Below are 8,918 nucleotides of genomic sequence, written 5' to 3'. Positions count from 1 at the left end.
TAGCCTTCTCCAAGGAGAAGGGAATCATCTTGGGGGGGAAAAAAAACAAACAAAAAACCAGAAGCCTAGATGTTGCTTGCACTCAGGGGAGAGAAGCATGAACAAACATCTTTTTTGCTCCCAGCCTTGTCAAGGCTAATGCTTTGGTCCCCTCCCTGAAACTTAAGCCAAAATCAGAACTTACTTCATTCTCTGTTTCATTAGCTTGGAATAGGCCCAAGATAAGGTTAAAAATCAAAGAGTCTGTGAAAACTGCAACCAATTACCCTGAAAAATATGCTAAGCTTAACAGATTTATTCAACGTTGCTTAGTGGGTGGCTTCACAGGATGGAGGCCAAGATTTATCATCTGCTTGGCTTTGCCTCTGATTATTCATTGACTGGGATGGCTTTCTTACCATAAGCTGATACAGTCTCCCGTCTCGGAGAAAGGGGGAAAAAATACAAAACACCACATTTACTGATTCATTTCATACAGAATGTTTTTTAAGAGAGACAGACCTGTGGTACTAATGAATATTCCCTGTTTTTCCTTTTGAATTCACAGCAGGAGATTAATGAAAAATTTAGTGAGGGGTGGAGAGGTGCTGGTGGAATGTTCTACTGATTCCACTGGGTGTTTATCCAAACACACATTATAGCTGCCTGTTACAAGCATGCACTGTGTTAGATGTTGTCCCAGATTATCTCATTTTGCTTGCATAAACCACCCCCCGCCCCGGGAGCTATTCCCATCCCCATTGTACAGATGAAGAAACTGAGTCTTTAGAATTGCATTGTCCAATATGGTAGTCAGTAGCCACGGACAGTTATTGAAACTTACATTTAAAGTAATTAAAGAAACTCAAGCAAACTCCCCTACGCAGCATGGAGCCTGATATAGAGCTTGATCTCACAACCCTGAGATCATGACTTGGGCCAAAATCAAGAGCGGGACACCTAACCACTCACTGAGCCACACATGTGCCCCATATTGTAATTAAGTTTTAAAAGTCGGTTCTTTATTTACAATAGCCACATTTCAAGGGCTCAGCAGCCATATGTGGCTAGTGGTTACCCCATTGCACAGCACAGATCTAGAACACTTTCATCATCATGAAGACCTGGGTGTGGAGTGACTTGTTCTTTTACTGGACACACTGCTCTAGGATTTAGAGGCAAAGAGACCTGCCCTTTGCTTAATCAAAGGCAAGATTCAAATCTGGCTTTCTCTGCTCCAAGTCCAAGTTCTTCCCACTCTCAGAACACACCCTCGGCATCAAGGATCTGCGGCGACATTGACCCTGGTTTCTTTGGTAATTCCTTGAACTAAAAACTTTTTTTGCCCTAAAGGGTGTGCTGGGAAATTCTAAGAAATGGCCAGCAGGTGGTGTGCGTGTCCTATGTCTCATAACTTGGACGATCTCAAGGCACTGCTAGCAAAAGCCAAGAACTTGTTTGTTTCGACAGAAGACTTGTATAGATATTTCCCCCCAAACAGATAAACAAATGGCCAATAAGCATATGAAAAGATGTTCATTGTCATTAGTCTTTGGGGAAATATAAATCAAAACCACAATGAGGTACCCATTCATACTGGTTAGGATGGCTATAGAAAGAAGAAGAGAAAGAGAAAAAGAAGAAAAGAAAAACACCAAAGCAGAATAATAACAAGTATTGGTAAGGAAGTGAAGAAACTGGAACCCTTGTGCCCTGTTCGAGGAAATGTAAAATAGCACAGCCACTGTGGAAAATAGTGTGGCAGTTCCTCAAAAAAATTAAACAAGAATTGCCATAAGATCCAGATTCAACGTGGAGGGATATACATGAAGGAATTGAAGGCAGGGACTCGGAGAGATCACTGTACACCAAGGTTAACAGTGATATCACAATAGCCAAAAAGTAGAAACAACCCAAGTGTCAATCAATGGATGAATGGATAAATAAAATGTGATACATTCGTACAATGAAATACGATTTGGGGGCACTGGGTGGTTCAGTCGGTTGAGCATCCAACTGAGTTTCGACTCAGGTCATGATCTCAGGGTCGTAAGATGGAGCCACACATAGGACTCTGAACTGAGAGAGGAGTCTGCTTGAGATTCTCTCTCTCCCTCTCCCTCTGCCCCTCCCGCTGTCGTGTGTGTATGGGTATGTGTATGCACACGCTCTCCCTCTCTCTCTCTCTCAAAGAAAGAAAGAAAGAAAGAGACATTATTTGGCCTTTAAAAGGAATAAAATTCTGATACCTGCTACCATATGGATAAATCTTGAAAACATATTAAATGAAATAAACCAGATACAAGAGGATTAATATTATATGATTTCATTTACAGGCGGTACCTAGAGTAGTCAAATTCATAGAAAGTTATCAGGGGTTGTGGGGAAGGAATAGTGAAGAGTTAATGTTTAATGGGTACGAGAGTTTCAGTTTGGAAAGATGGGAAAGACTTGTACATGAATAGTAACATGTGAATGTACTTAATGCCACTGAGTTGTATACCTAGAAATGTCCAAAATGGTAAATTTTATATTATGTGTATCTACCCACAATAAAATTAAAAAATAAAATAAAACAAGGGTGGGGCTCCTGGGTGGCTCAGTCAGTTAAGCATCTGCCTTCAGCTCAGGTCATGATCTCAGGGTCCTGGGATCCAGCCTTGCATTGGCTCCAGGCTCAGTAGGGAGCCTGCTTTTCCTTCTCCCCCAGACTGTGCTCTCTTTGACTATCTTTCTTTCTTGAGTAAATAAATAAAATCTTATAAAGAAAGAATGAATGAATGAATGAATGAAAGGTCAAAGAACCTTTCTTTTTTAAGATTTTATTTATTTACTCAAGAGAGAGGGGGAGCGAGCATGTGAACAGAGAGAGAAAGGGAGAAGCAGATTCCCCGCTGAGCAAGGAGCCCAATGCAGGACTTGATTCCAGGAGCCTGGGATCATGACCTGAGCTGAAGACAAACACTTAACTGAATGAGCCACCCAGGCATCCCGAAGAATCTTTCTTTCTTCTTGCAGTTTTCTAGGTGGCATTTGGTTGCTAGGTGGGGAGAAAATCCTCTAGGAGTATAGAAAAAAGGGAAGGGCTATAACCTCAGTGCCATGTCTGGCTCTGCCCACATTAAGCTCTCTTGAACCAGGAAGGCCTCCTACTTTCTAGTGCCTGCATGAGGCAGAAAGAAAGATGAGGTAGACATTAGGCTAGCATCCCTACCTCACACCTTTGATGGCCAAGTCCAACTTTGCTTGCAAAGATACTTTCTTTTCCCAAGATGTGGACTTTCAGGAACTCAGAAGATACGTGGAACCACAGATGTCCATCGCACATCTCCAGAAATGCTGAGAACAGTGACACATGGCCTTTAAGAATTATTCTGGGGGCCCCTGGGTGGCTCAGTTAAGCATCTTCCTTCAGCTCAGGTCATGAGCCCAGGATCTTGGGATCGAGCCTTGCATTGGGCTCCCTTTTCAGTGGGGAGTCTGCTTCTCCTTCTCTTGCTCCTCACCGCACTTGTGTGCATGATCTCTTTCTCAAATAAATAAAATCTTAAAAAAAAAAAGAATTATTCTGTCTACTGCCTCCCATGATTAATAGGCATGAAATTTAATGCTCCTCCCCACCAGGGCTCCCTATTTGTCAGGTCCACAGTAACAGGGGTCCTCATCATCAATGATATTTTCCCCTCCATCCCCCTCGCCAAGATCCAGTCTGAGATTCACCTGTCCCAGGGTGTTGTGACAAAGGATCTCCCAGCCCTGGTAATTGCTCTTGCTGTGAGATGTGATCCGGGACAGGCATGGGTTGTGAGGCCCACGGAGGCTCTGGCTGGGATCCCACTTTCAATCTCAGAAACAGAGGACTATTTCTCAGAAAGTTGCTCTCGTTCATGCTCCTTATCTGAGCTCTTGAAACCTTCCACATAGTGAAGCACCCACAAAGGATTCTGATCACGGTGGTTCTTGTTTTATAGGAATCAGTAGTCCTGCAGCCCATATTGGCAGCCACAGATACCAGAGCAAGACCACAGGAAGCGCAGAATCTTCCTCTCCAACATCACCGTGGTGGCCAGACCTGGGTCTTCCAGAGCTTGCCCATTCATGGGCCACCTGCCCGTGTGTGTCATCCTTCATGGCAATAAACAGGTGGAGCATAAGCAGTACGGTGATGATGGCAAAGACAAAGTAGATGATGCTAAACGTGAAGGGTAAGTTCACTTCATAGTTGGCAGGCCCATTAATGATGGTGAGGAAAAGCTGAAAGGAGCAGCGTTGGAATTGTCCCAGCTTGGCTGGGTCCTGTGTCTGGAAAAGGACATAAACGCTGAGGCAAATCCCAGAATAACAAGGCCACCAGCTGGCAGAAAGGTTTCAGGTCTCCAAATATCATCTTTAAGGAGTGCCTGGCTAGTTCAGTCTGTAAAACATGCAACTCTTGACCTCTGAGTTATGAGTCCAAGCCCCATCTTGGGTGTAGAGATTACTTTAAGAGATAAGAGAAAAGAAAAAGCAAAATAAAACCAAAAATCATCTTTCTGGATCATGATGGTGAAAGGACAGAGCATCTGGAATTCTCCAACAAAGCACGTAACACTGCACCAGCCTAGCACCAGGGCAACAGACATGGGCACCATCTCTCCCTTCATGTTAGACAGCCCCATCCTCATGTTCACCAGCACCATGCAGGCATAGGTGATGACAATGACGTGGAACAGCCCCCAGAGGACTGTCCCAAACATCAAGAGACACCAACACTGAAGATGCCCAGGATCTCTAGGAGCAGGATGACCACAGTTCCAAGGACAGTCACCAAATCCCTCACCAGCCAGATTTTATCCTGGCAAGTCACATAGGCCTCCTGGGTGATTTCTGTTGGAAATAGGTGTTACCTCAGGAACCTGTGCCATTACCAATATGGAACTTGAGGGGGCGGTAGACATAGCCGATCATACAGAGTGGGTACAAGGCACTCGGAACATAGAGGTGCCACTGCCCATATTTCTTCCACTTGAAGCTCACTAGCTGTTTCACTGGGGTCTCTTCCGGGATCTGGTGAGTCTCCTGCTTCTGGGGGAGACAAGAGCTCTCTCCCCAGGAGTCGACCTCTGTGAGGTCAAAGAGAGTGGAGGTCAGTGGCCCATAATTCCACCAGATGTGCTTTGTTTTCTGCATCAGGTTGCCCTCCACTCCAGCCTGCTTGCAGGGGGTGAGACCCTGGTGATTGGGCATGCATGAGGTCCAGGACTGCGGGTGGTCGCTGCACCATCAGAGGACAGCAGCAGGGTGTACATCTGGCAGGCAAAGGTTTGGTCGGGGTGGAGGATGAGGATGAGCAAGATGGTGTTTTCCAGGGAGTCCTGGGCCCACATGTTGGCTCCGTGTTCCATGAGCAGCCTCACAATCTCCTTGCTGCCCACACGGGCCGCCGAGGACAAAGCATGCTCCCCAAAGTAGATAAGCTTGCAGGGGCTGTGATGGAAAGCGGTGTCTATAGCTCTTGCAGAGACGCTGCCCTGTGGGCAACCAGGGCTCGCGCCGAGGGCACATTCTGGTTCACGATGGCTGTGTGCCCAGCAGTCCGACCTACAGACGCCTTACCCGTGGTGGGCTCCTTGACCAGCTCCCAGGCAGCCTCGGTCAGCCCTGTGGCTGCCCTGAGACTGTCCCAGAGGACTGCTGTGCACAGTGCCATCTCCCCCAGGGTTCCTCCTGTATCAAGTTGCAGGTTCATTCCAGTAGAAGTTTCTTCAGGAAACACAGGTCATTTTCCTTGGCTGCCTGAAGCAGTGGAGACTCTTGAATCCTCTTCCGTGGTAGCCTATGAGCCTTGCCCAGATGCTGATCCCAGTCCCGCTCTCCGACCAGCAGGGAGACCAGGAGTTTCTGGAGTCGGATCCATCCAAGGCAGAGGAGCCCCCATGTCTTTGCCTTTCAGGCATGGATAAGTGATGGAAATGTGGTGAAAGTTGCCTGTCCAGGACTTAGCAGGAGCTGAGGAGGAGGCAGGGTCTGTTTGGGGTCGGGACTGAGAGTGAGTGTATCTTCTACATGACTTGTGTATGCAAGTTGCAGTTTGCAGCTGTGGTGTGTGTGTGTATGTGTGTGTGCACACACATGTGTGTGACCATACACTTACTTTGCAGCAAGACATAGTTTATAGACACCATTGGAATTGTGCATGCTTTCTCTTTCTCCCCTCCCTGCCCCCTCTCTTTACATTCTTTTTCTTATCACTTAGAAACTTGGCAATAAAGATGTTTACAAACTGGAAAATACAGAGAGCTACCTTTGCATGTCAACTCCCTTGGCTTTAAATATATCTGCATGTGGATAATTCTGAAATGTACACCTCCAGACAGACCCATCCCAGAACCTCTCTGTATTTATCTGTCAACTTGATACCACACTCAAGCCTCAAAGAGACATTTCAAAATGAATTTGACTGAAAAGAAATTCTCATTTCCTTGACCCTTCTGCCTCCCAAACTTGTTCTTCGCCTGCTTCCCTATTTCTATAAATAGCACCATCACCCACACAGTTATTCAGGCCCAAACCCTAGGCGTTGGCCCTTTCGTGATCCCTTTCTCACAGGCATGCACGCACACACACACACACACACACGCACGCACGCATGCCACATCACTCTGTCAGCAAATCTTGGTGAAAGAAATCTCAAGTCCATTTACTTCTCTCCATCTCCACAGCACCTCCCTCATCCAAGCTGTCACCCTCTTTTGCCTGGGCGGTTGCAATGGCTTTTAACTGGTCTCTGTGCTTTGACCTTTGTCCTTCTCTAAAATCAAATTAGAACAAGTCACTCCATTTATTATTTATTTATTTAAAGGAAATTCTTAGAATTTCTTTTCTTTTTTAAGATTTTATTGATTTATTTGTCAGACAGAGAGAGAAAGCACAAGCAAGGGGGAGCGGCAGGCAGAAGGAGAAGCAGGCTCGCCGTTGAGGAAGGAGCTGGATGTGGGACTCGATCCTAGGACCCTGGAATTATGACCTAAGCCTATCCAGGTGTCCCAAGTCAGTCCCTTCAGAATGAAACTCAAACTCCTGGAGTTCTTGTAGGCCTACAAGACCCTATAAGGTGTGGTCCCTGCTTGCCTGTCTGATTTCACCTTCTAGAACTCTCCTCTGTGGTCACTGATCTGTTGTTCCTCATGGGGCTCCTCAAGTACCCCCAGCCCATTCCTACTTCATGGCCTTTGCATGATCTCTGGTCTTGACTCAGGGTTTATCAGCACAGAGAGGCCTTCCCTGATGACTTTATCTAAAGTGGCCTTCTCCTTCCAGTCCCTAAGCCATCACACTATTTCTATCCTTCAGAACATGTACCCCAATTGTAAAAGACACAGATGCTGTTTCCTTACTTGTTTCCTAGTTTGGTGTTGGTCTCCCACACTACACCATAAGCTCTTCTTCACCACTGGAATTTGAACTCAAATCAAACCAATTCCTAAGTTTCAGTTCCAAAAGAGAAGAAAAAATGCAACCATAAGAACTCAAATATATGAAAGCAAGTTTTCCATTGAAGTTGCCCTCTTGTCTTCCTATCTTCAAAACCCCTTTGGCATTCTTGCTCTGAATTTCCTTCAGAACAAAGCTATTTGAACACTTGACCGTGACATGGTTTGAAATGAGCTGTGATACAGAAATGGAAAAGAGCACATTTATTTGGGGTGCCTGGGTGGCTCAGTCGGTTTGGCCACTGCCTTCGGCTCGGGTCATGATCCCAGGGTCCTGGAATCGAGCCCCGCATCGGGCTCCCTGCTCGGTGGGGAGCCTGCTTCTCCCTCTGCCTGCCTCTCTGCCCGCTTGTGCTCTCTGTCTCTCTCTGTCTCTCTCTCTCTGACAAATAAATAAATAAATAAAATCTTTTTAAAAAATTAAAAAAAAAGAAAAGAGCACATTTTATAACAGTATTGATAAAATCCAATTTCTTCAAATTAAAAGCATATGTGAAAATATCTCTCACTTTCCATGAACATAGCCCCATCACACACACATATCCCTTCCATGGATATATTTTAAGTCTGGAGGGAGGCTCACTAAATTGTTAGTAGCGTTTGCTGCAAGGAGATGAGAACTTTCAAAACCCGCCATTAGTCCTAATAGTTACCTCTGGGAAGTGGGATTTCCAAGGGCAGGAAGAGGAAGAAGCAGGGCTAATATTCAACTGGAATGCACCAAAGTGGGTTTACCCACTGGTCACAGCCAGTGTTCACTCTTACTGGACCGTGCTCATGCCATACCATCTTTAGAATGTTTTCAATGACACCCAGAGGAGGTTTCACTTTGTTATATTACACACTTCTATATCATTTAAAATTCAGTACAATACAGAAGCATTGATTCAATTCTCTTACCCCAAGCTTACATCACATATTTGACAAAATCTGTTTCAACCCCCTACTGAGCATCCGCTGTATACCACGTACCAAGTGCTGTGGAAGTTCAGAGATGGATGAAACACAATTCCTGCCCCCAAACCTCACAGTCTGCGCCCAAGAATATCACCAGTCAGCTTGATCACTGACCTTGGTCTCAACAATTTGTCCCGAAAACTGTTGGCTCCTTTCAAAAAACAAAATCTTTTACAACAAGCAAAACCATAGAAAATTCTCTCAGAGGGGCGGGACAAATAAAATCATGCCTGCCTCTGAAGATTGTTCCAAGAGAATACCGAAAGCCTTTGGAGAAAAAATAGCCAATAAAATAAGTCTTTGGTCGCCAAAAAGGCTTGGATGAGACTCTCATTTATTTGGTATATAAATTCTGGCAGAAAAAAAAAAAGTCATTCTCATTTCCTTAAAACTGTAGTTTTTAGTTCTATCACAACCCCTTTTACTTAAAACATTTTTGTTGGCTTTACATTGTCTTTACTATACTGAACTGAAATTCATAGAGAGTACAATACCTACAAAACATTTCTA

At 45.0% G+C, this 8,918-nt stretch overlaps 1 pseudogene; it reads right to left on the bottom strand.

Annotated features, from left to right (window-relative positions):
* Positions 1–3,609: 3,609 nt before the first annotated feature.
* On the bottom strand, positions 3,610–8,088 carry LOC116873591 (annotated as a pseudogene).
* Positions 8,089–8,918: the final 830 nt, after the last annotated feature.

The sequence above is a fragment of the Lontra canadensis genome, unplaced genomic scaffold (genome assembly GCF_010015895.1).
Source record: "Lontra canadensis isolate GAN:19392208 unplaced genomic scaffold, GSC_riverotter_1.0 scaffold34, whole genome shotgun sequence".
Classification (NCBI taxonomy): domain Eukaryota; kingdom Metazoa; phylum Chordata; class Mammalia; order Carnivora; family Mustelidae; genus Lontra; species Lontra canadensis.
The sequence above is the reverse complement of the archived record's forward strand: the minus strand, read 5'-3'. Positions and strand labels throughout refer to the sequence as shown.